Source organism: Globicephala melas, chromosome 17 (assembly GCF_963455315.2).
Source record: "Globicephala melas chromosome 17, mGloMel1.2, whole genome shotgun sequence".
NCBI lineage: Eukaryota > Metazoa > Chordata > Mammalia > Artiodactyla > Delphinidae > Globicephala > Globicephala melas.
This window is the reverse complement of record NC_083330.1, coordinates 77,298,428-77,325,573: the sequence shown is the minus strand read 5'-3', so window position 1 is coordinate 77,325,573 and position 27,146 is coordinate 77,298,428. Positions and strand designations below refer to the sequence as shown.

The 27,146-nt window shown below is 45.1% G+C and overlaps 1 protein-coding gene across 3 annotated transcripts in view; it reads left to right on the top strand.

Moving 5' to 3' along the window:
- The first annotated feature begins 373 nt into the window (after positions 1 to 373).
- PTK2 (protein tyrosine kinase 2) overlaps positions 374 to 27,146 on the top strand; it is a 254,311-nt gene continuing 227,538 nt past the window's right edge. The window contains exon 1 of one of the 3 annotated variants that reach the window (XM_060287148.2): positions 374 to 511. The gene's annotated coding sequence lies outside the window, so the exon portion shown is untranslated. Of the gene's footprint in view, positions 512 to 24,206; positions 24,833 to 27,146 lie in introns of those variants that run through there. The other 2 variants (XM_060287149.2, XM_060287147.2) reach the window with 2 other exon arrangements.

Genomic DNA, 27,146 nt, shown 5'->3' with positions numbered 1-27,146 from the left:
TTCCCCGTAGTCCGTCCAACCCCGCCGGCCCAGAGTGCGGCCGGAGGGACCCCCCGGAAGTCCGCTCGGCGGGGCGCCGCCCCCGCCCCCGGGCAGAGCTTCCCCGCGGCCACCACTCGGGGCCGCAGCCACGCCCGCGCGCTGACCCCGTCCACCCGCAGCCCGGGCCTGGCGTTCCGAGTAAGATCCCGGGGGCAGAGCCTGGCGGCGTGGTGAGCATGCGCGGGCCGCGACGCGCGGCGCGCATGCCCAGTGCTCCCGGGAGGTGGAAGCTCGGAACGGGGACGCGGCCGGGCGCGCGCAGCGGAAGGAGGCGCGCGCCTCAGCAGGCCGCCGCGCACGCGCGGCCCGCGCCGACGCAGCACGGCCCCGAGGGCGCGAGCCCGCCGCCGCCGCCGGGCCGGGACTGCTGTGCGCCCGCGGCGTGAGGCGTGGGAGGGAGCGAGGCCCATCAACCGCGGCGCCGCCCGGTCGTCGTCTATCTTCGTCTCCCGGCGCCAGCGCGGTCCGAGTGAGTGCGGAGCCGGGGCCGGGGCGCGGGCAGGCTGGCGGGCCGACTCCCGGAGCTGGTTGTTGGCAGGGCCGCGGCCCGAGGGTGGAGGGCCGAGCGGGGCCGGACCGGCCAGTCCCGGCGGCGGAGACCGGCCCCTCCCGCGCCGGCCGCGGCCCCGGGAGGCCGGGGACGTGGGGAGGCCGGGGGCCCGAGGAGGCCGGGGGCTCGGGGGCGGGGGGCGCTTGGAGGCCGAGGGGTTCGGGGCTAGGAGACTCTGAGGGTCTCGAGGCCGGGGGACGTGAGGAGGCCGGGGGCTCCGGGAAGCAGGGGGCTTTGGGGGATGCGAGGAGGCCGGTGACTCAGGGAGGCTGGGGGCTCGGGGGACGCAGGGAGGCCGGGGAGCTCAGGGAAGATGGGGAGGCAGGGGGATTCGGGGCTCGGAGAGTCCGAAGGTCTGGAGGCCCGGGGCCTCGGGGAGGCCGGCCGGCCTCTGCCGGGGCGGGCCGAGTGCCTCCAAAACAAAAGGGGAGAGAGAGGAAGGAGGGGGAAGAGGGAATCCGCGGGGCCGCCGGGGGATCGGCCGGCCCGCGGGGCAGGGAAGGGTGGGCCTCGAGCCCGCGTGCGGGGCGGCGGGGCGGCTGCGTCCCCCGCGGCCCGCGCTCAAGTTTTGTGCAGCCCGGAGGCTGTCTCGGCGGCAGCCCTGAAGACCTGGCAGGATTCGTTGCGCTTCCTAAGTTTCCTCCTCTTCTCGCCCCAGCCCCCAACTCCGCGGCGCCCGCCGAGCAAGCTGGAAGCACTCTGGGTCCTTTCCTGGCACCCCATTCTTTCTCAAAGGAGTGTGTGTGTGTGTGTGTGTGTGTGTGTGTGTGTGTGTGTGTGTGTGTAGGGTGTGTGTAGGGTGTGTGTGTGTACGCTGTTACTTGGTTTTCTTTGATTGCCGGATTTTGTAGCTCAGTGCATTAAGGGTAAAGGTTTTTGTTTTTGCCATTTCAACAGTGTCTTATTCTTCCTTAGGTAGCCTGCAGCTGGGTTTTTGGCAGTGAGACCAAGAGAATAGTAATATTGTGGTATTCATGGGAACTGGTTGAAATACGGTCACGTTGAAGGCGATGTAAGAGTTTGGGGGTCTGTATTTAAGACGACCATCATTGGGATTCTTACTTAGGATGTAAACATCTTCGTGGTTGGAAAAACAGGCCATTACTGTTCAAAATGCAATACCAGAGCCTCACCTTTAATACTGTATTTGTAAAACGGGTAATGAAAATAGTCTTTTCATTGAAATGACACAGCCAAGCCCTCAGGTTAGTTGTCCTGTCTTTGACAACCTCTGAAAAGTGGGAGGAAAGTATGTGGATGAAGTGATTTAAGATTCACAGTAAATTAGCATTCAGCGTACTTTGTTGAGGTACAGTGTAGATAATATTTTGGTCCAGTTGTACTATTGAGTTAATGTTTAAAACCCTGTAGTATTTAAACACATGAAACTTTTAAAGGAAGTTTGTGTTTCAACTTTCAATTCATAAAGATAGTATGTCTTAGTATCTTTATGAGTATATTGTTTTATATTTTTGGCTACTCTTGGAGGGGAAAAACTAGTTGAACTTGCCATTAGTCTCTTCTGAACACTTGTGTACTAACTGCTGCTGAAACAGCAAGATCAAATATTATAGATTCTCCTCAGAAGAATTTCTTTCAGGTCATTATCAAATAATCCAGTTTAATAACGAGCACTGGAAAATATCGTTTAAAATACATGTTCCCATGTAAACGTGGCCCCATAAGACTTCATGAAAGGACTGAATAGAAGGACTATACATCATTCAGAGGTGATGCATTGAGAAGCAAGTGCTTGGCTAAATAAAGACATTGAATCCAAAACTTAGTATTTATGATGTGGGGCAAAGAATGCTGCAACTCCTACAGGAGATCGTCTGAGGCTGTCTGTCATGGAAAGTGAGTAGTAAGTGTTAGATCAGGAGTGATCAGGAGTGTTAGATCCACTAGTGCAGCGGTTGCTAAGTGTCTGGGGAAAGCGGGAGTTAGGAATGGCAGTAAGGATCATTAAAACATTTTTAGCTAAACTCTTCTCTGTAACACTCCATGCCCTTTGTTGGAAAGTACAGAAATTAATGTTCCAATTCTCAAAGCTGGGTTCTTCAGCTAGACAACTTTTCTTACTAGAAAGTTGGAGAAATTGTCTAAATAACAAAATCATATCGTTAAATTGTTCCCTTTAAGAAAAAATACTGATGAGCTTCCTAAGAAGAAATTATTGTTATATTTTGTATATACATATATAGTCTACGGTGCTATAAAGTGTTACGTGTAGCAAAAGATAATTTTGAAAATTACTATCTTTGCATGTTATTTTGAGTTATAGTGAGGTGGGATCTTAGTTCATATCTCTAAAGGTTTTATGGAAACCTTGTTTTCCAATATTTTAATGTGTCTTAATTTTGAGAAAAATAATTAAAAATTGTCTTAAGGGTAACAAAAGATGCAATTCAAATTGTTAATACAGTATGTAAATCTTTAATTTTTTTAAATTAAACATTTTCAGTTTAGACATTTTCAGATAGAATAAATCTTGTTTTAAATTTCGGTGGCATTAAAAAAAGTTCTGTTACTTTTGATTACTGTAGCTTTATAGTATAGTCTAAAGTCAGGGAGCCTGATTCCTCCAACTCCCTTTTCTTTCTCAAAATCTCTTTGACTATTCGGGGTCTTTCGTGTTTCCACACGTTTTTAGATTTTTTTTGTTGTTGTTCTAGATCTGCAAAAAATGCCATTGGTAAAAAGTTCTCTTATTTTTATCATATTTGTGAAATGAGTTTTTAAATAAGTTTTTTTTGCTAGTAAATCAGAGAAGTGTAGTTTCTGAAGTACTTTATTTTGCTGTAAAGCTCTAGTTTAAGAACATATTTTCATTAGTTTCCTCTTAGTGAAATCCCTTAAATAATTAGAAAAAATTACTGTGGGGATTTTTGAGAATTTTCACTGATGTCTGTATTTAAAATGTTAACTTAAAAAATTTGGGCAGAGTAAATGACCTTACTTGAGTCAATAGTAATAAACTCCAAGAAGTTTATGAATGCAAATAAGCATTCAAATGTTAAGTTGCTTATCACCCTTTAGAAGGATTCCTGGAATGGAGAAGGATGGAGAGCAGCTCCAGCTTGCCTTGGGTGCACCTGTGTTTCTCTAGCTCACCCAGATACATCCAGAAGTTATGGTTTTTTTCCTTCTTTTCTGTAAAACAGTGTTTAGTAGTGGATTATTTGAGCCCTTTATTGCTTTTTCTCTCTACTGACATTTTGGCAGGGTTCTTTTTCTTCTTCATTTCATGACTACCAAAAGGCAACCCAGTGCAAGAGAAATGAAATTCATATGTACCAGTTTCTGGCATTAGTTTCTAGGAATTGTGCTAAATCTTATCATTCAGAACTGTACAAATGTGTTTCTGATTGTAAATCAGCAGAGGAGCCCCCTCTGTTTCTATCTGTAACAGTTGTATTGTTTTTTACTAGGCTCTGTGATGGAAATGAAATTCAGATACACATATATAGTTAAACTTTCAGTTTAAATGGAATTTTTAGCAAAACTGTTAATTATAGTCTGATTTGCATAAATAGTAAGGAAATGATTTATAGACATAGTAGGAAATAAATGTTTCCCCAAGTGGCACTATTCCCACTCTTTAGCAGTTGGAAGCCTCAGAGAAAAATACTAGTAGCATCACCACAAAGTTTACCTATTTTTAAGGACACAAAGGTGTTTCCTTACAAACTTTGTACTTAATTAAAATAATCCTACCTAAATCTTATTTATGTACATAGCTATTTATTATAAGCTTTTTCACATTTTTCACATCAAGAAGAATGACTGAAGTTACACATTTGAATATTTGCCAGTGGTAGGGGAAGAACTGCATTTGTTAAACACCATGTGCCAGGCCTGAGCTGGGTGCCATAGTGCTTTATCTCCTTTTTTACTCGCTAGAACTACTGAGTTGTACTGTTGTCTGTATTCTCCTTTTGTAGATGAAACCCTGCAAGCATCGAGTTAGAGTAGCTCGCCCGGGTCCTCAGCCCACAGTGGTGGACGGCTTGGACAGACCCGAGAGACTCTGCAGTGCCAGCTCCTAATAGCCTGCCTGCGGCCTCCCTGGCTGGAAAAGCAGCAGTCTGTAAAATCTTAATCCAGTCTCTGCAGTAGGAATAAGTAGTGTGCTAGTGTAATGACCATGTCTGGGAAAGTTTAGATAATTGTATTTTCTATTTGAATCTGACGCTTTCAGATCATGAAGTTCTGATCTGGCCAACATAGTATAGGTAAACATTTTAATTAATATACCAAAATTGTTTAATTATTTGAAATTAATTTAGAATTAGGTAAAGTATATAATGCATGGTGCAGTGATTGATACTTATTTGTCAAGATGTGCTTTAGTAACTTCCACATTTACAGTTTTTTCATTGGTGACTTTTTTGAGGGGTTGGTGTTTGAAGACAGTTTTGTGGGAAGCAAGGAGTATGTAAGGGAAAAGCAAATTGCACATTTCTCACACAGGTATGAGCCCCTTGTAGTAATCCTAGTATTTACAACCTCTGATACATTGCTGCTCTCTAAATGTTTCTGAAATGAATGTGCTTACTCTCACCAACTTAGAATTTTCCATTCTGCTTTTTTTAAAATATATTTTTAAAATTAATTTAATTTTGGCTGCATTAGGTCTTTGTTGCTGCATGTGGGCTTTTCTCTAGTTGCAGTAAGCAGGGGCTGCCCTTCACTGTGGTGCGCGGGCTTATTGCTGTGGCTTCTCTTGTTGCGGAGCACGGGCTCTAGGCACATGGGCTTCAGTGGTTGTGGCATGCAGGTTCAATAGTTGTGGCGCACGGGCTTAGTTGCTTCGCGGCATGTGGGATCTTACTGGACCAGGGCTCGAACCTGTGTCTCCTGCATTGGCAGATGGATTCTTTTTTTTTTTTTTTTTGGCGTTACACGGGCCTCTCACTGCTGTGGTCTCTCCCGCTGCAGAGCACAGGCTCCGGACACACAGGCTCAGCGGCCATGGCTCACGGGCCCAGCCGCTCCGCAGCATGTGGGATCCTCCCGGACCGGGGCACGAACCCGTGTCCCCCGCATCGGCAGGCAGACTCTCAACCACTGCGCCACCAGGGAAGCCCGGCAGATGGATTCTTAACCACTGTGCCATCAGGGAAGCCCCATTCTGCTTTTAAGAGTCGGCATATACTCTGCTCCTTTGGGGCCAGTGAACCAAGACCAAGGCTTAGAAGAACCTAAACGGTCGTGTCTGTGTGCTGTGTGTGCCTAGGATCTCCCTTCTGCCCCCATATTCTGTATTGAAAGTAGTCCAAGGTGCTCGTCATGTCTACTGGTGACCAAAACATGCATTTGTCTTTGCTGGCCTAAAGGAAGAGCTTAAATGATTTTACACATTACATGTTTTTAGTGGCTTGTGTGTCTTCTCGTGAGGATTGAAGCACCATGAGGGCAGAAACTTCGTTTTACACACTTTTCCATCTTCAGTACCTGACACAATATTTATTGAGTAGAATAACCCAGACTTATTAATTATTGGAGAACAGCTATTACATCCGTTAGCTGTCTGCGTTTTGTTTGCCTTGGTAAAGGACCTCACTTTAAAACCACATAGGACTTGATACCAGGGAAGAATTGGATTATCGTGTTTTCACCTTTGTCTGCTTTATTTTAGATTACCACTGTCATCAGACTCGGGCCAGGGAAAAAATACTGCTCTGCCCCTTGACAGTTTTGTTCTTTTTTTCTAGAAACTGATCCTGTATAATTGATCTTGTGTTCTTTAGGACTCATCCTAAGTTCTGCAGATATAGAAAATTGCTCAAGGCGACACAAAATGAGCGGGACTTGTAAAAGCTCCTTCATTACTGGTCCAGAAGCTCTAACGTGTCTTTTTTTTTTTTTTTTTTTTAACATCTTTATTGGGGTATAATTGCTTTACAATGGTGTGTTAGTTTCTGCTTTATAACAAAGTGAATCAGTCATACATAAACATATGTTCCCATATGTCTTCCCTGTTGCGTCTCCCTCCCTCCCACCCTCCCCATCCCACCCCTCCAGGCTGTCACAAAGCACCGAGCCAATATCCCTGTGCCATGCGGCTGCTTCCCACTAGCTATCTACCTTACTGCGTTTGTTAGTGTGTATATGCCCATGACTCTCTCTCGCCCTGTCACAGCTCACCCTTCCCCTTCCCCATAACCTCAAGTCCGTTCTCTAAGAGGTCTGTGTCTTTATTCCTGCTTTACCCCTAGGTTCTTCATGACATTTTTTTCTTAAATTCCATATATATGTGTTAGCATACGGTATTTGTCTTTTTCTTTCTGACTTACTTCACTCTGTATGACAGACTCTAGGTCTATCCACCTCATTACAAATAGCTCAATTTCGTTTCTTTTTATGGCTGAGTAATATTCCATTGTATATATGTGCCACATCTTCTTTATCCATTCATCCGATGACGGGCACTTAGGTTGTTTCCATCTCCGGGCTATTGTAAATAGAGCTGCAATGAACATTTTGGTACATGACTCTTTTTGAATTTTGGTTTTCTCAGGGTATATGCCCAGTAGTGGGATTGCTGGGTCATATGGTAGTTCTATTTGTAGTTTTTTAAGGAACCTCCATACTGTTCTCCATAGTGGCTGAACCAATTCACATTCCCACCAGCAGTGCAAGAGTGTTCCCTTTTGTCCACACCCTCTAACGTGTCTTTTACTAATCAGCTGGATTCATTGGCTGCTTTACAAGAGTTTTCCATTATGCCCTGAAACCATTTTCAAAACCCATTTTCGTATGGCTGCAGTGCCAATTACATATACAACATGCCAGCTTTCCCTTGCCGTGACAGGTCACTTACCTTTACTTGGGGGAAAGTCAACATTTGGGTAAAAAAGAGCAGTTTGTTCTTCCTCAGCGAGTTCCCCCTTAGTCTTGCTGTACGGTGTGGGGAAACAGGCACTCTCACAGAGACCAGGAAGCTTCAGGTTGTTGAATTGGTTCTCAAAGTAGCCACAGGTTAGAAGTGCAAATGCTCCTGCCCCGCTTCTGACCTGCTGAATCTGACTCTGGGGGCGGGGCCGGTGGTCAGTTTCAACTTGCTGTCAGGAGCTTTTGATGCACGCTAATGTTCGTGGACCACTGCTTTAGAGTGTTTTAAAAGAAACGCCAGTTGTAGCAGGCAGACATCAGTCATAAATGGCAGAGGTACGTGTATGGTCTTTTTGACCACTTAGATTTGCTAATGAGGTTGCCTTCCTGTCAGGACTCTTAAACATGTTCCTAAGGGTTTTTAGAGTCTTGAGAAGACCTCACAACTCCTTTTGTTGAGTAGGGAGTTTGACTGTTTTCTGCTGAGACCACGTAATTATTTGAATTGAATCTCGGCGTGGATTTTAAATGAACTCTTATGTTGAAGTGGCATTTTGTGTGGCTCCCGGACTTGTGGCTTTTGGCAGATAACAGGAGAGTGTGTACATGTGAGTGCTTAAGGCACACGTTCCCTGGTGGTTTTGCTTTGGTGCTGAAAAATTGGCTAGCTTTATACTAGAGTCAGGGTGATTGCCAAGTCTTGGGGTGACTAATGAAGCAGCATTGTGTGAATTGATTCTGTGCCTAGCATTACATTCATATTTAAGTTTAATGAATTTCGTTTTGCCTTTTGTCCTTTCCTTTCTTTCCTAAGAAGGCGGCTAAGTGAAAGTTAGTGCACCAAATGGGATTGGCGATGTGCCTTGTGCAGAATTAGATGCATCTGTTGGTAAATAGACTTATTATAAGCTGACGGACAAGGATTCTGTATTATCTTTTCCTCATGCTGCCATAGTAGATGGTCAGTCAGTGATTGTTTGATGATTGAAGAAGAGTCTCTCATGCTGAGGTCCTGGAATTACAGAGACTAAAGCAAATGACGCTGTTGTGGGCCTTTTGTGGTAAGGGGTCTTTTTTTTTTTGGCGGTACGTGGGCCTTTCACTGCTGTGGCCTCTCCCGTTGCGGAGCACAGGCTCCGGACGCGCAGGCTCAGCGGCCATGGCTCACGGGCCCAGCCGCTCCGCGGCATGCGGGATCTTCCCGGACCGGGGTACGAACCCGTGTTCCCTGCATCGGCAGGCGGACTCTCAACCACTGCACCACCAGGGAAGTCCAAGGGATCTTTTAAGTGTGTGAAAGTTGTTACAAAGGTAGAGACGAAGAACTCGTCAAAGGCAGAAGGAATTAGGTGTAACGTGATCTCATTTGGAGCTCTTTGGAACAATTTCTTTCTCCTTAAAGTTGGTCAAGTGAAATTAAAGGTCGCATTAATGTGACTCCCATTAAATGTATAGCTGTCTGACCAGTATTCGTGGGGGATTGGTTCCAGGACCCTCCTCGGATACCAAGTTCCTTGGATGCTCAAGTCCCTTACCTAAAATGACATAGTATTTACATACATACCTTTAAATGCACACCCTCCTGTATACTTTAAATCGTCTCTAGATTACTTACAATACCTAACACAGTGTAATGCTATGTAAATAATTGCCAGTGTGGCAAGTTCAAGTTTTGCTATTTGGAACTTGCTGGGATTTTCCCCCAATATTTTGAGCCTTGAATGCGGAACCTGAGGATGCAGAGGGCAAGTGCATTTGAGTGTGCCTGGCCCAGAGCAGCTTCTCAGTGGATGTCAGTGGATGGTTCTCCTGGGACCCCGCCCTCCCTAACCATGAGGCTGCATCCCCTGAGCAGCCTTCTCTCTGATTACAGCTTCAGCGCATCCCCGTCTGTCTCTGTTCCCCTGTCAGTCTCCCCTCCCAGCGCCTTGGGGTCATTTCTGTAGTATTATTACCACTTTGTGGTTTTATTTTATTTTTAAAAAATTTTATTTATTTATTTATGGCTGCGTTGGGTCTTCGTTGCCGCGCGCAGGCTTTCTCTGGTTGCGGTGCACGGGCTTCTCGTTGCGGTGGCTTCTCTTGTTGTGGAGCACAGGCTCTAGGCACGCGGGCTTCAGTAGTTGTGGCTCATGGGCTCTAGAGCGCAGGCTCAGTAGTTGAGGCGCACGGACTTAGTTGCTCCGCGGCATGTGGGATCTTCCCGGACCAGGGCTCGAACCTGTGTCCCCTGCATTAGCAGGCGGATTCTTAACCACTGCGCCACCAGGGATGCCCCCCGCCCTGTGGTTTTAAATAGCCTTTTCTTGGTTATAATGAGGTTGCACATCTTTTTATACATTTACTGGCCATTTGTATTCACTGGTTTGTGAAGTGCCCATATTTTTCTATTAGTTTTAAAGAAATTTATTTGTAGACTTCTGTATATTCAGAGCACAGGTCCTTTGTTGCTTATGTATTTTGCCACTGCCTCTTCCTACTTTGTCATGCAGTTTCAGTAGCTTGGTGGGTTGGTTTTTTTCTTTTTTGAATGAAGAGAAGTTCTTAAGTTTAATGTAGTGCAGTTTATCAGTCTTTTCCTTTATAGTTGGTGCTTTTTGTGTCTTTCCCTACCCTGAGATAATGAACTTAATTCCTGTTATTTTCTAAATGCTTTATGATTTTGCCTTTCCCCTTTATAATTCTCTTGGAATTGGTTTTGGTGTGTAGTGTGAAGGAGGAATCCACTTTCGTTAACATGTGAACATCTTAGTTGTCCCAACACCATTTCTTAAAAAGAATAAATGCTCCTTTCCCCCAGTGCTCTGTGGTGACACTTTTGTTGTAAATGAAAGGTCCATATATATGTGTGTGTATAGACTCTATTTGATCCCTCTGGTACTAAGCTGCCTACAGTATTGTAGCTTTATAATAAGTCTTATCTCCTCGTGGACCTCTTCCCACTTGATTCTCCTTCAAGTATGCCTTGGCTATCCTCAACCCTTTGCAGATCTGTATATGTTTTAGGATCACTTGGCAACTTCCCAAAAAATTCTTCCGGTTGTTGTTTGGGATGACATTAAATGTATAGATCAACGTGTAGAGAGTTGATTCTGGATTTGGGTTATTACGGATAAAGCATATGAATATTTTTGTACGAATCTTTTTGTGGACCCAGGCTTCTATTTTTTCCTGGGGATGGTTGTTTAGGATTGTAATGGCTGGATCATATGGTAGGTGTCTGTATAGCTTTTTTTTTTTTTTTTGCGGTACGCGGGCCTCTCACTGTCGTGGCCTCTCCCATTGCAGAGCACAGGCTCCGGACGTGCAGGCTCAGCGGCCGTGGCTCACAGGCCCAGCCGCTCCGCGGCATGTGGGATCTTCCCGGACTGGGGCATGAACCCGCGTCCCCTGCATCGGCAGGCGGACTCTCAACCACTGCGCCACCAGGGAAGCCCAGCTTTTTTTTTTTTTTTAACATCTTTATTGGAGTGTAATTGCTTTACAATGTTGTGTTAGTTTCTGCTGTATAACAAAGTGGATCAGTTCTATGCATACATATATCCCCATATCTCCTCCCTCTTGCGTCTCTCTCCACCCCTCCCTAACCTACCCTTCTAGCTGGACACAAAGCACCGAGCTGGTCTCCCCATGCTATGCAGCTGCTTCCCACTAGCTATCTATTTTACAGTTGTTAGCGTATATATGTCCGTGCCACTCTCTCACTTCGTCCCAGCTTACCCTTACCCCTCCCCCGTCCTCGAGTCCATTCTCTACGTCTGCATCTTTATTCCTGTCCTGCCCCTAGGTTCGTCAGAACCATTTTTTTTTTAAGATTCCATATATATGTGTTAGCATACGGTATTTGTTTTTCTCTTTCTGACTTACTTCACTCTGTATGACAGACTCTAGGTCCATCCACCTCACTACAAATAATTTCATTTCTTTTTATGGCTGAATAATATTCCATTTTATATATGTACCATATCTTTATCCATTCGTCTGTCGATGGACACTTAGATTGCTTCCATGTCCTTTACATGTTGTAAATAGTGCTGCAGTGAACAGTGTGATACATGACTCTTTTTGAATTTGTGTAGCTTTTTTTTTTTTTAATTAATTAATTAATTTATTTTCGGTACGCGGGCCTCTCACTGTCGTGGCCTCTCCCGTTGCGGAGCACAGGCTCTGGACGCGCAGGCTCAGCGGCCATGGCTCACGGGCCCAGCTGCTCCGCGGCATGTGGGATCTTCCTGGACCGGGGCGCGAACCCGTGTCCCTGCATCAGCAGGCGGACTCTCAACCACTGAGCCACCAGGGAACCCCCAGAATTTGTGTAGCTTTTTAAGAAAGTGCCAAACTGTGTTCTGAAGTGGCTGTACCGTTTGACATTCCTACCAGCAGTGTATGAGAGTTCCAGTTGCTCTGTATCATCAGGGCAACATGATGGTTAGTCTTTTAAGTTTTTGCCATTCTAATAGGTGTATCATGGTATTTCATTGTGGTTTTAACTTACATTTCCCAAATGCCTTAATAACACTGAGTATCTTTTTATATGTCTACTTGCCATCTGTATATCTTATTTGGTGTTCAGATCTTTTGCCCATGAAAAAACTTTTTCGTACGGGTGGATTCTTTATATATTCTGGATACAGGTCCTTTGTGAGATACTCTCAATGCTTTCCTCCCATGTTGTGGCTTGTTTTGTGCATTCTCTTAACAGTGTCTTGAAGAGCAGAAGTTACAAATTTTGATAATGTCCCATTTATCAATTTGTTCTTTTATGGATTGTGCTTTTTTGGTGTCATATTTAAGAAATAGTTGCCTAACCTAGGTCACAAAGATTTTCTCCTGTTTCCCCCTCCCCTTTCTAGAACATTTATAGCTTTAGGTTTTCCATTTAGGTCTGTGATTGATTTTGAGATAATTTTTGTTTGTGGTGTGGGATATGGGTCCACATTACTGGGAGGACTCTTTCGAGGCCTAAATGAAGGTAGCTCCCTCCAGAGCGCATTTGTTTCTGCTGCAGCCAGCCTGGGACCACCTTAAACCAAGTCCAAGGTTTGAGGTGTTCTGGACCACACAGAGCTGTCATTCTCTTGGTGAGCTGATTCACTGCTGGCTTACTCTCATCCTGAGCTGTGTAGCTTTTGAGGTCCTGCTTAGGGAGGTAGGATTAGACACTTTGGGGGGCCCGGCTTTGACTCCTGTCCCTCTTTCCCTGCACTGTTGTGAAAAGGAAAGTCGAAAATTTCAGAATTGTCAAATGACTTCCGTGCAGAGGTGGTTTCTCTGCTTGTTTCTCTCTGGGTTCCTGAGTTCACTTTAATTTTGTTATTTCCTTCTTGTCCTGTCATTTTCTGGTTGCTTTTAAGATTTTTTAAAGTATTCTATCCGTCTTTTTAAGCCTTTTTCAGGGAAGGGTTGGACCAAACAACGTAGCCTGCAGTTAAGGAGCCAAGGAAAGTTCTTTTTCATTTCACTCCAGTGTCTAGAGTCTAAACCTGGACCCGCCGTCGCCTATAGTAGCCGCTAGCCACGCGTTTAAGTTAAAATGGAATCAGATTTAAAGTTCTGTCCAACAGCCAGGCTAGCCCCGTTTCCAGGGCTCAGTACCCACACGTGACTAGCGACTCCCCCTTGGACGGTGCAGATGGGGAGAAGATTTTCACGGTTGCGGGAAGTCCTGCTGGGCAGCGCTGGCTGGACCGAGAGCCTCTGCGGGGAGAGCTTCTGCGGGGCCTCGTGGCGGCGAGTCTGCCCCGGAGAACCGCTAACGGAGCTGCCCTTGCTGCTTAAGGTTGGCCATTTTCTGGAATCTGCCTGCAGCCAAACATGGCTGAGCCCCTTAAGGCTTCTGGGGAAGGCTCTCCCTGAGGTGGGTGTGGGTCGCAGGCTGTGGCTGTCAGGGTGCGGATGGGGAGGGCAGACCGCGGGGCGCTCACAGATCTGCTGATGGAACTGGCATTTGGGGAGAACGCTCAGCATGCGCTGAGTCCCTGCCCTGAGCGGGTCGTAGTCCAGCGACCAGGCAGCGGCAGTGCCATGTTTAGCAGGTGCTGGGCAGAGCTGCGGGGGACTGCAGGACACTGCCACCCCATCCCAGGGGTCAACAGAAGGAGCCTGGCGGGGAGGGGGAGGAGGAGGGGAGAGTGTTCTAGGCGGAAGGAAAGCACAGGCAAAGCTACATGTTGGTGGGAACGTGCAGAGATTGGTTTACTGCACCGTACGTTGGATTCTAGCGTCGAGAGAGGTGGCAGAAACCACGGATTTAAGAAAATGTCACAAAAGGATATTCCATCCATTCACTGACTATTCGCTGTGAATTGGTAAGAGGATTATTAGTGCTGGGGCTGTGTCGGAAGCTCTCTTTGTAGCTCACAGAGCATTAGGATAAGAGCACGTGCTGCAGCAGCCCCCGCTGCCCCTTTCTGCTGCAGGGCGCCCCGGATGCTGGGCGCGATTCAAGGAACTCGGGGCATGTGCACTTAGCCGTGTCTGTAGCCTGCTGCTCTGGGAAGAAGGGTTCAGCTGGCTCAGTAAGTGCAGCCTGGCTGCAGGGGCTCTGTCCGAAAGACAGGGTGGTAATTGGGACTGAGGGTGGGGAGGGGAGAGGTTGGGGCCACAGACATGGGCTTGTCATGTCAGTCCTCTTCGTGGCCACCTGTGGAGTCGCCTGCCAGCACTCCTCTGCTTCATTTTGGGATCAGAGAGCAAGCAGAAGAGGTGAAAGCTAATTTAACTGTACCAGGTATGTTGAACTGATAAACTACCTCAAAATCCAGTGTGTGCGTGCTCTGTATCAGGGCTTCTCAAACTTGAACAGGCACACACATCACCCACGGATCTCGTTAGGTTTTAGGTTCTAATTCAGTCTGTCTAGGGTGGGGCATCAGATCTTGCATTTCTACCAGGCTCTCAGGTGGTGCCGTGCCGATGGTCCCTGGGCCCCACTTTGAGTAGCAAGGTACTGGTTTGCAAAGTATGGGTCATAGGATGACGTTGCCTTACTTAGTTGGAATGTTGAATAACCACTGGCAGTGCAGTTGTGAAGGGCATGGCCTTGGAGCCAGACTCTGACTCTCTGGTCTTGGGCTAGTTTGTTAACTTCTCTAACTCCATTTCCTTGTCCTTTAAATTGGCCAAATAATAGAACCATAGGCTGATGAGAGAATGAGGTGGTACGCAGCATGTAAGGTTCTGGTGTTCACTAGTGTGTGACCTTTTTTTTTTTTTTTAGTGTGTGACCTTTTGAGATATTTCACAAAAGGTAGTAACTATTAAAAGTAAACATTTACAGTAAAAGTTTGCCAGTTTTCAAAGTTCTCAGTCCTCCCTGCATCATTGCCCATTTTGTAATATTGCAGCTCAAAGAGAATGGGGGTATTTCTTTCATTTACTGCTGTATACACAGAACGTAGAGGCACAGCTGATACAGCTTGTTTTCCTGTGGGTGAATGTCCTTTGACTTTCTCAGCTCGTTGCTGTCAGCCTCTTCCTTTCTGCTAGGGTCAGAAGGTGCAGTGCTGTGTCTTCACATAGATTTTGTTTTTTAATTTATTTATTTTTGGCTGCGTTGGGTCTTCGTTGCTGCGCACGAGCTTTCTCTAGTCGTGGCGAGTGGGGGCTACTCTTTGTTGCGATGCTCAGGCTTCTCATTGCGGTGGCTTCTCTTGTTGCGGAGCACAGGCCCTAGGCGCGCAGGCTTCAGTAGTTGTAGCACGTGGGCTTCAGTAGTTGTAGCACGTGGACTTCAGTAGTTGTAGGCACGCGGGCTCAGTAGTTGTGGCTCGCGGGCTCTAGAACGCAGGCTCAGTAGTTGTGGCGCACGGGCTTATTTGCTCCGCAGCATGTGGGATCTTCCCGGACCAGGGCTCGAACCCGTGTCCACTGCATTGGCAGGCAATTCTTAACCACTGTGCCACCAGGGAAGCCCCTCATGTAGATTTTTAAATAAGCATTTTTTAAAGAAGTTGCCAGTAGTAAGGGTGATGGAAAGCCGTTTTATACTAAGGATTCTGAAACATGCATAAATGGGAATTGTGTGAGTTTCTATTACATGAGCATTATACTTAATAATTAAAGTTAAAATATGAATCTTCAATTTTATTTTAAAACTTTGTGGAAATTTTCAGACATATGCAGAAACAGAATGTTGTAATGAACTCTGTATTCATCACCACCTTTAATGGGCATCATTAATTAATATTAACTCTAATCAGAGATACTGGCTTATTTTTAAAAGATGTGAAGGCACTTGCATCGGGAACATATATGCTAATGTTGGCCAGATATTGTGGCCCTTGCTAAAATGTGACATAACAATTCATGACACATTTCTTTCAGAAGACTGGAAGGGATCGGGTGTAACTGTACTGCTTTTTGAAGTCAGTGATGCACAGAAACATCTAATAGTCCTAATGAGCTGGGTGTTAAGCAAGGCTGTGGTTCTCTCCACAGCCTTGGAAACTGGAGTGGAAAAGTCCTCCCTCCCTCCCTCCTCCCTCCTCCCTCCTCCCTCCTCCCTCCTCCCTCCCCCCTCCCCCCTCCCCACTCCCCCCCTCCCTCCCTCCTCCCTACTTCCTTCCTTCCTTCCTTCTTTCCCTCCCTCCTTCCCTCCCTCCCTCCTTCTCTCCCTCCGTCACTTTCTTCCTCCCTCCCTCCGTCACTTTCTTCCTCCCTCCCTCCCTCCCTCCCTCCCTCCCTCCTTCCTCCCTCCCTCCCTCCCTCCTTCCTTCCTTCCTTCCTTCCTTCCCTCCCTCCCTCCCTCCCTTTCTGTTTTTCTTGTACTTGAGTCAAAATAAACAGTAGTTTGCTTTGCTGTCTTGCTTTAATGCTCCTGATAGCAGTACATATCTTGTTTTTTAAAACTTAGTCATTAGGATGGAGAAGCAGCATGAAGCTTTAATAGAACAAGGTTCATTAGAGAAATACACTTAGTGTATTAGTCTTTTTCAAAAAATGATTTTATTAAACATTGAAGAGATACAGAAGAACATGTGTAAGATGTGTGTAAGGTGTAGATCAAGAGTGCTCTGATCTCCCAGAGGAAGGTACCCGAGTCCGCAGAGGTGAGCTTCCTCGTACTGGCCCAGACAGGACACATTTGGGCTCTGCAGGCCACCTACAGCTTCTGTCCCCAGTACTCAGCCCTGCCATTCTGGCACAAAAGCAGCTGTGTTAAAGGAGTGAGTTGTCTGTGTTCCAGTACAACTTTATTTCTGAACCCTGAAATTTGAATTTCATGTAATTTCACATGCAACAAAATGTTATTATTCTTTTAATAATTTCTTTAATCATATGCAGTGTAAAAACCTTTCTTAGCTCATGGGCTGTACAAAAACAAGCAATGGGGCCACCCTGGTGTAGAGAAGAATAAAGCAAGCCTAGCACCTACGGCCCAGCTGCAGCAGTGGAGCATCCCCACTCTGAAGGCCCGCCTGCTGCCCACCGCAGCCCGCCTCCCACATCGTGAAGCCTGCATAGCTATCCTGCCCTCAGCCCCCTTAGCTACAGTCTCCTTCTTCAAGGCCTGGTGTCATTTGTATTTTACTCACTTTTATTTTCTTTGTCACTTGGCTGTGACAGAAAATCTCAGGGCAAAATGTCTGTTCACTACTGTATCCCCAGCATTTAAAACAGCGGTCACTGAATGCATGTTGCGTTTATCATTTCTTATTTTTGTGTTAGTTTTGTCTGTGTTGAACTTTCTATTAGGGAATCACACTACATGTGACTTGCCTTTTTCCACTCAGCACTGTGATTGAGACCCGTAGGAGGTGCCGTAAGTGATCAGTACGTTCACTTTCACTGTTGTGTAACCTTGTCTCCAGTTGATGGGCATTTGTGTGGTTTGCCGCCTTGCTCTTGCAAGCGCTGCTGACACGTCTTTGGCTGCCCACGTGTGTGGATGTGTCCAGCCTGCCCACGTGGGAGTGTGATGCCGGTTCTGGGCTGGCCAGCCTTCAGCTTGACTGCTTACTGCCAGATTGCTTTTAGAGTACCCCTGCCAATTTACATCCCACTCCTGGTTGCTCTGCATCCTTGCTAGTAGTTTATTTTGTCTTTTTTTCAGTTTTACCATTCTGGTGGTTATGTAATAATATCTTGTGGCTTTAAATTGAATTTCTCTTATTACTAACTTTGTTGATACTCTTTTAATATATTGGTCATATCTCTTCTCTCTTCTATGAAGGACCTGTGAAAACATTGACCTAATTTCTTATGTTTTTCTTATTGACTTGTAGGTGTTCTTTCTACGTGTGGATTACTATCCTTTGTCATTATAAGTTGTGAATATTTTCTTCCAGTTTCTGGTTTGTCTTTTTACTTTTGAGGTGTCTTGGAACTAAGTTCTTAATTTTAATATCGTTGACTTTATCAGTCTTTTGCTTTTTCTTAAATTAATTAATTTGTGGCTGTGTTGGGTCTTCGTTGCTGCGCGCAGGCTTTCTCTAGTTGACGTGAGCGGGGGCTACGCTTCATTGCAGTGCGCCGGCTTCTCGCTGCGGTGGCTTCTCTTGTTGCAGAGCACGGGCTCTAGGCACGTGGGCTTCAGTAGTTGTGCCACATGGGCTCAGTAGTTGTGGCACGCAGGCTCTAGTGCGCAGGCTCAGTAGTTGTGGCGCACGGGCTTAGCTGCTCTGCGGCATGTAGGATCTTCCTGGACCAGGGCTCGAACCCGTGTCCCCTGCATTGGCAGGAGGATTCTTAACCACTGCGCCACCAGGGAAGCCCCAGTCTTTTTCTTTATGATTAGTTTTTTTGGCATCTCATTTAAGGAATCTTTCTTTGCCCAAGGGCTACAATTTGATGTGAGGTATTTTTATTATTTATTCATAAAACATTTATTGTTCCATTCAATAAATATGTTCAATATTTAGGTATATTTCTTTTCTTTTGACCACTCTGCATGGCTGGTAGGATGTTAGTTCCCTGACCAGGGATTGAACCCGGGCCCTCGGCAGTGAAAGCATGGAGTCCTAACCACTGGCCCATCAGGGAATTCCCTATATTTTCTAATTTCCATTAAAATTCCTTTGATGACTTATGATTTATTTTAGTGTTTGATAAATTCCAAATGAGTGAATTTTTTTCATGTACCTTGTTGTGACTTATTTCTAAAAGGGGGTTGTAGTAAGAAAATGTGTTCTGTATGGAACCACTTCTTTGAAATTAATACTATCTTTAATAGACCCACATCCTAGTTTAGTTTGGCTACATCTTGGTCCTGACTCAGAAACTTCTGGACACCTAGGTACTTAAATTCCAGCTATGCATAATTTATACCTTGGTTTTGCAAAAAGTTTAGATTAATAGATTAGACTAAATTTTTTTATTTGATAGAGTTTCTTATATTTCATTTCTGCCTCTGGAAATACTTGTTTTATTTCCTGCCTGAAGTCGAGGTGTTAATGTACGTTTTCAGCTCTTGGACTCTGTTCTGTCCAAGCTGAAGCTTGAGGACAGGTGACTGCCTCGACTGCCAGTTTGTTTCAGCTTGGCCGATGGGCAGGGGTTCATGCTGTGCCTGCAGCTGCTTCCTTTCAGTGGCATTTGTTAATTAAGCTGTTTAATTTTACTTTCTTAAGGACTGGTTGAAGAAAAGGAAAGAAAGAAAATTTTAGTTTGTGGTTATACCAGGGTCTTTTAGCCTAGTGCTTATTTTGTGTATCCATTTCATTTTTGTTTTGTTTACAAAAAGTAGCATTGACTTGAAAATTATCAAAATTAAATAATGAGTCAGAAATTAAATTTTATCCCTCCCCTAACATCTCAGGTATTGGTAATTGAAGGGGTCTGGGCATCATGGTTTGTGTGGGGAGGCAGGTCTTTTTAAAAGAAAGAGTATCTCATCTGGGAAGCAGAAGACCTGGGTTCAGATATTGCCTCTCTGCCTTTTGTCAGGTGACTTTTGACAAGTTGTTTAGGTTCTGTGAGTCTCGGTGTCCTTACCTATAAAGTCTAGTATTTATAATCGCAGCCATTGAGGGTATTTATGCAGCTACAGTGTAAAGCTTGGACAAATGTGAAGTGCTAGGATCATGATCTTTACCTGACTTACGTAGTGTTTTACTACTAAAGGCTAAGTCTTTTCCACTTATATGTTTCCCTGGTTTGTTTTTGAGCTCGTCTAGTCAGTTCATTCATTTGTTCAGCATTTATTAAACACCTGTCTTGTGCCTCATACAGTATTAAGCCCTGGTGATACAGACAAGAGGGGAGTGGGACTGGTTCAGGTCAGTGGCTGTGTCACAGCAGGGGCTCTGAGGACTGGGAGGGCGTGTCCCCATCGATGGTCAGGCTCTGGTGTTGGCAGACTTTCTCTGTTAAAGGCCAGATGGTGAACACTTCAGGCTTTGCAGGCCGCATATCGCCTGTCACATATTTTTTTCCCCTCTTTAACCCTTTACAAAAGTAAAATGCATTCTTAGCCAAGGAACCATACGAAAACTGGTTGTGGACCAGACGCAGTGGCCTCTGCAGGTTCTAACTGTCTGAAAGGATCTGTAGAAGTCGAGTGGCAGTTGGGAAGCAGAAAGGGCCTTCAGGACAGGACCCGCCCTTTGCAGTGGTGTGCAGGCGTGACGGGCTGGGGTTTGTGGAGCTGCATGTCTCTGTCAAATCTGGAGTACAGGACAGGTTGGGTAGAGGAGGAGGTGAAGTTGGCGTTACAGGCAGGATCAAAGCAGTTTGTACTTGATTCTGATATAGAACAGATTTGTATGGTTGGAGGAGGTTTGGACTGGATCAGCGTGGGCGGTGTTACAGTAAAGCAGTTGAGAGGGGGGAAGAAGCACACGTTTGTCACTCAAGAAACGGCTGCCCGGTGTCACTTGCTAGTAAAGTGACGGGCAGAGTTCAGATGGTCCAGTTCCACAGCTTATGTTCTTTTAATCATACAATTATGTTGTACAGATAAATGAAGAAAGCCTTGATCAAGGGCATGACTGAGGAACGGGAGAGAAGGGGACTGATTTGAAGCCCGTTTCTGAGTTAATCTCCAGGCCTTGACCAGGCAAATGACGCGGCAGGGCCGCGAGAGGGGTCCAGGGTAACTCTGGGACAGCTCCCAGATTTCTCCTGGGGTGACAAGTTCATGAAGCTCTCTTTGCTCTTGAGTTTACTAGGGATCACAGTTGCTTTGAGGAGGAAACATTGTTTCCTAGGTCCATGAGCCCCAGAAATTAAGTTGTAAGCAGAATTGTGTGTAGATGTGTGTTGTTTTTCCCTGGAGAGAGAACTCTAGGGCTCTTGTTGGATTATTAAAAGGGAGCCCAGCGCCCAGGGGTGTGGCTCCTTGTTCTTAGATTGTATACTTCTGGCACTCTGCAAAGGTTTAAGCTAATCATCCCACATCACAGGGGTTTTACTTTAAATGTAATACATCCCAAACTGCCAGCTAAACCCCAAACACATGCAGCCCCTCCGAAGTGGAACTGTATCCCCAGCCTTTCCTCCCCTCCAGAGACAAAACAAGACACGTTTTTGGTACATAGAAGGCTGGCCAGGTGTGTGGGACTCCAACCGTCTTGGAATGTTTTCAACGTGCTATTGTACGTTAGAGCTGAAGTTTACATACTGTTAGGCATCTCTTAATAGTCACATGGCTGTGAGAGATGGACAGGTGTCACCTTTAAGTAGGATTTGCTAGCACCAAAAATGAGTGTAGTTTCTTCCTAGGAATGTGTGACCTCAGGCCCCCAGCTAAATTAAGGCGGCCTAATCAGGCAGGAGGTTCTGAGGGCTCAGAGGTGACTTCCCAGGAGTTGTGTGCGGGCAAGACCTTTCCCTGGGCCAGGTTCATGCTTTACTGCACAAAGCCTAGAGAGGTTAATTATTATTTCTGTCATTACTATGGAGTTCAAGGAATTATTGCCTTCAGATAGATATATGTTGCAGCCACACGCAGTATAATTCACCACAAAACTGAAAAATCAGAATTTCTACACCAAAGTAAAGATGTCTCCAGAAGTGTGTCATCCTTGACACCTGTCCTAATGTTTTTATAAGGGACTTGAATAAAGATCAGGAGTCATGCTGGGAGACAGCTCACTTTTAGGATCAGAATTTTAAAATATTTTGACAGGTTGTAATGAAGTGCTGAAATCAATAAGGTAAAATTAAAATTTATCAGGAATAAATGTAAAATGCAGACATAAATCAAAAAAGATCAACTGAGAAAGTTGAAGATGGGTCAAATATGTCTTAACTGTACCTGTGTGTAGAAGACAGGGGGATTTAGTTGACTAAAACGGATTGTCAAACATTTCTGTAAAGGCACACAGTTTCCATAAAAGGAAATATCTTAGGTTTTTCAGACTAATAGGCAAAATCAAGGATATTATGTAAATACTTCTATAAAAAGGGAGAGCACAGAATTTCTACAAATTTTTCATGGACAGAATTCAAATTATAACTGAATATAATTTTTTTTATAATACAGGTCCACTAATGAGAAGAATGGGATTCTCTTCTGGGGGAGGAAGGGGATAACACTTTCTTTAATTGGAGTTTTGAAGTTACTGCTTCCTGTCATTGGAGTCAATTACAGATATCCATCTCTTAATGCTGATGTGCCCAGGAGATTTTATGTGTTTCACCTTTGCAAATGTCTTTATGCCAATAGGTACTCTCAGATCCTGATATCAGTGCAGGAGTATATCATTTTAATTGAGCATATTCATTGCTTGGAAGGCATTTATAGAATCCTATTAGGTTCTTCTTGATATTTGCCTTTTAGCATGCCATTATATTGCAGATTAATCACTTCCAGTTGATGGTTAGAGGGCGGCCTCAACTGCATAGTTAAATGGATTTTGAAATATGTAAATTTTTATTATACTTGCATCAAGGTTCAAAAAATGCTGCTGTAGCTTAAACTCAGAAATGTAACTGCTGTGAATTTGTGTGGGAATGGAAATCTCGCTTGTCGTCATAACTTTTGATAGCAGAGAGTGTAAAGAAGCGTGGTGTTACTTGTGATTCAAACATTGGCTGTCATTGAAATGACTTTACTGCAGTAGAAGTCTCTCATATAAGCACTCTTGTGCCTTGTAATTTTAGGTTGAATTCATTAAGAAATGTTATCAAGTCTTTAGCAACAGCTAATTTCATTGAATACAATTTTTCGATTAACAGTGATAATTGAAGGAAGGTCTTTTTCAGAAAAATTTCAGTCATGGCTCTGAGGTCAACAAGTCACAACAAAACCTTCCCCCAATCATTAAACTGCTGTATGGGAGGACAAGTCAGGATGTTTCAGTGAAGTTCGCTGTTGATGCTACTGGTTCAGTAACACATAACAGATTAAAATACTTTGCACAGAGTACGTGCCGATGAAGAATACAATGAATAACCATAGTTTAAATAACTATGTTTAAAAGCTTTACAGGTTTTAAGGCTTCCCTGGTGGTGCAGTGGTTGAGAGTCCGCCTGCCGATGCAGGGGACACGGGTTTGTGCCCCGGTGCAGGAAGATCCCACATGCCTCGGAGCGGCTGGGCCCGTGAGCCATGGCTGCTGAGCCTGCGCGTCCGGAGCCTGTGCTCGGCAATGGGAGAGGCCACAACAGTGAGGCCCGCGTACCGCAAAAAAAAAAAAAAAAGCTTTACAGGTTTTAAAAGCTGTAAATGTATAGCTTACATTTTCATAATCTTTGTAAATTTGTCCAGCCAGCCCTTTTCTTCTGCTTCCCATGTATTTTTTAAAAAATATTTATTTGGCTGTGCTGGGTCTTAGTTGCAGTATATGGGATCTTTAGTTGCGACATGAGAACTCTTGGTTGCGGCATGCATGCGGGATCTAGTTCCCTGACCAGAGATCGAACCTGGGCCCCCTGCATTGGGAGTGCGGAGCCTTAGCCACTGGACCACCAGCGAAGTCCCTCCCCATGTATTTTTACTGTCATCATTTGTATTCCACTTCAGGTTGTACTAAATTAGTGTTTTCTCCAGTTCTTTGAAAATATTCTCACCTGTAGTTCCACATACACTATTCCTGGAGGCCAGTTCCTCAGTACCACTGGCTCCTTGAATAAATAGCCGAGCAGTGTGGGAACCATCTGTTGACGCATCAACAGCCAAGGAAAGCCACCCAGAATCATTTGCCTTGTTCTTTAATTGATTATTGATGTTGTTTCCCATGTCCTCAACACTTTGAGCAGCTGTTCTTGCTGAAAGGCTGATAGTCTTAAGCAGGTTTGTTTTTTTCTCAGCACATTTCTTTGGCCGTGCAAACATCCGTGTAAACTGAGGGACTGTCTAGGATCTTGAGCAGAGAAGTGGTGCGTCTGATTGAGAGTCCGAGTCACGTGCGGCGTTGGGAACAGGCACTGGGGTGGCCAGGGCGGGAGCAGGGAGGCCAGTGCTGAGTGGGTGTGGCTGCTGCCGTCATCTTTCGGCTCCGGTCAGCCTGGTGCTGGGGGATGTGACGCCAAGGGCAGTTTCGGGGCGTGTTTTGCAGGAAAAGGCGACCAGATTGGGTGGGGAGCGTGGGAGGAAGGGTTAGGGATGACACCCTCAGCAGTTGGCTGAGGGGGCGTTGAACGCGTGCGGAAGGGTCGTGTCGGAAGGCCACGCCTGAGCTTCGAGGGGTCTGCTGGGCAGTTTACGCCGCTCTCTTTGGCGACGTTTCACTGCTCTGAGTGGGCTAGCAGCTGTCACGGTTTGGTCAGGAAAACAGAAGCCACGCTAGACTTTTTTTCAATATAGGAACTAGAATCCATCACTTCTGTTGCTATAGGGCTGGCAGGGTTGAAGGTCAAGGAAGCAGCCATTACAGTGAGTGTGTCCCAGGAGCTCATCTGGAATCAGCAGTGATCTGGACAGTTGGAGCCGCTGCTGCTGATCTCAGTGGTTGAAGCAGGTGGTTCCTGGGGTCTCCCTCTGGAACCACTGGGAATTCTCTGTGGAAGCCACTCTAGCTCTTAGCTGCCACAGTTGGTGAATTCTTTTTTCTCCCTACGCATCGACCTGCAGCTATGCTTCTGCCCACAGCTACCTCCTGAGAGTACTTTTCTCGTTCGTCTTACCAGTCTTGCACAAGTGCCTCTTATTAGTTACCTCCAGCCCTGAGTCATGGCAGGAGGGGGTTTTGGGAAACCCAGTTCTGGCTTCTTCTCTGTGATGCACAGGAGAAGGTGGAAGGTGGTGGCTGCGATGCAGGGTTGACAGCAGTCGGTCCAGGACAACAGCTGGGCAGCGGGTCTGAACTAGAGACGCATTTTAGAGTTAGCAGGAGACAGCATTCAGAGTGAGCTTGCCTGGGAGGTAAGCACAGCTAAGAGGAGAACAGACAGTCCTGGGGGCTCTGGAATTGACTGGTTAGAGAGAGGAGGAAGCACCTGTGAGCTGAGAAGAACGCAGGGGAAGACGGCATCCCGGGAGCCAAGAGGAGGGGAGAGGAAGTGACCGACTCTTTTCAGGTGAGGCCAGAGTACTGACCACTGGATCGAGCAGTTTGGAGATTATTGGTGATCTTGGATAGAGAAGTTTCTATGGAGTGTGTGTGTGTGGGGGGCAAAGCCCGTGGGTTTAAGAGATAAAAAGAATTTGTGATATTGAGTATATTGGGTGTGTGCTTGTTTATGGGATTATTTGCATAATAGCTGCTTTAAAGGCTTTGTGGGCTAATTCTAACATCTGTTTCATTTCAGTATTGACTTACCTTGATTGTCTTTTCCCATGGGAATCAAAGTGTGCCTGGCTCTTCCTATGCCGAATATATGTGGAGCACATCCTCCACATTTAGGGTATTTTGTTAGGGGCTCTTTGTCATATTTAAATCTGCTAATCTGGTGGTGGTTTGAATTCCAGTCTCCTTTCCTAATCCACCTGCTACTGTGTACTTTTCATTAAATAGCTTCTGCAGTTGCTCCATCCAGGTTTACTTTGCTGTCTCCAGGAGAGACAGGATAGAGTGTCTTTACTCTTCCTTACCTAGATCTGGGACCCTGCACTTGCACACTGCTTCCATTGTGCAGGTAATGATGGTTTCTGGTTTCATCTGGGCCATTAATGTCCAAATGACTGTCCCTTGATCAGTTACCTCTCTTGGTCCCTACAGGAGATGCTCCTTCTAATTACTTCTTGAATTTGGTTCATAGGTCCTTCTTTTGGTGTCTCTCTCAGGTAGACAAAATGACCCTTAGATATACCGTAATAACCATTAGTTCTTTTGAGTATGATTGAAGGGTTGACTTGTCTTGAATATATTAACTGTGCCTATTAATTAATTTGAGTAGAATAGTGTTTTGCTAATATTTTTAAGCCTTTTGCACAGTAGAATTTTCTGGGAATGTTATTCACAGTGCAAAATAGAGCGGTGGTTAAGAGCATGGACTTCGGACAGATTTTACTTTGAGTCTCAGATCTGATCCTTCCTCCCTGTGTGATGGGGATGAGGTTGCTTAAACTCTAATCTTGTTATCTCATCTGTTAGGTAGAGATTATCATAACTCTCTTACAAATGTGGTATAATATAGTTCGTACATGGCTAGTCATATAAATAAATAAGGAAAGAATCAACCTGATGTTCAGCAAATTCAGTTCCTAACAATGTAGATATTTCTGTCGTGGGAATTTGAAGGCTAATCTTTTTTTTCTTTTTTTTTAAAGATTTATTTTTATTTATTTAGGCTGCGCCGGGCCTTAGTTGCAGCATGCATGCCGGATCTAGTTCCCCCACCAGGGATCAAACCCGGGCCCCCTGCATTGGGAGCGCAGAGTCTTACCCACTGGACCGCCAGGGAAGTTCCTGAAGGCTAATCTTAATCATTCTCCGATTTAGTTTGATCAGTTTCTCCAAGAACTAGAAGGCAGTTTATATTCATCATTTACTCTGCAGGCATAATAGGCAATCTGTTATTAGTGTTGTTGTTAATATTGTTTTTTCTGAATTTAGTAACTTTACCTCTTCTCTCTTGTTAATGTATTCACTTAGTCATTAGTTTAGTACCAGCATCTCAGAGATGCCTGAGACACTGCATCCCAACCTGTGAGCGGCACCACAGTCTAGTATTAGAATATTTTTGGCTCGAAAATTAGTTTGAAGCATAAAGAAGCTTTTGTTTGCCCAGATGATTTTCATAATCATATTCACATTCTTTATATATTTTTGGGTTTTTCAGAAAGTTACTTCTGATCTAGTATTTTTTAGAATACGGGTTGCAGCTTGCCTACGTACAAAACTGTTGGTAGACTGAGCTTAGAGGAAGGGCAGCCTGTGTGAAATGGTTGTATATTTTGGACACTGGAGACCGTCACAGTTAACTTAAATTGTTACGATGTTATGGGTTAAGAAATAGTGGGTTTCGGCCTTATTTAGCACTTAGCATCAAACGACCAATTCTTCTCCAGGAGTTCAGCCTACATGCTTAATTCGAGCCAGATAACTTATAATTTGTCAGTGTGTCATGTTGAATGTTACTCAGCTTTAGGAAGAGTTTTTCTGCTGTGCTTGCTTTGGAAAGCCCAGATCATGTTCATTGTTTTAACAGTAATATTATCTGGTTAATTTGGGAAACAGGATAACATCATGATTTTAAAAGTGCTATTAAGCTAGTGTTTGAATCCCTGATCTCTCCCTTGCTTGTTGTGTGACCTTGAAAATTTCTTAATTTCTTTCAGACTTAGCTTTCTTCTGTGTAAAATGGGAACACTAATAGTAACCAGCTAGAGGCGTGAGGAGCTAGTACTTATAAAGCTCTTAGGAGAAAGGCTGTCATTGTATGATGGTTA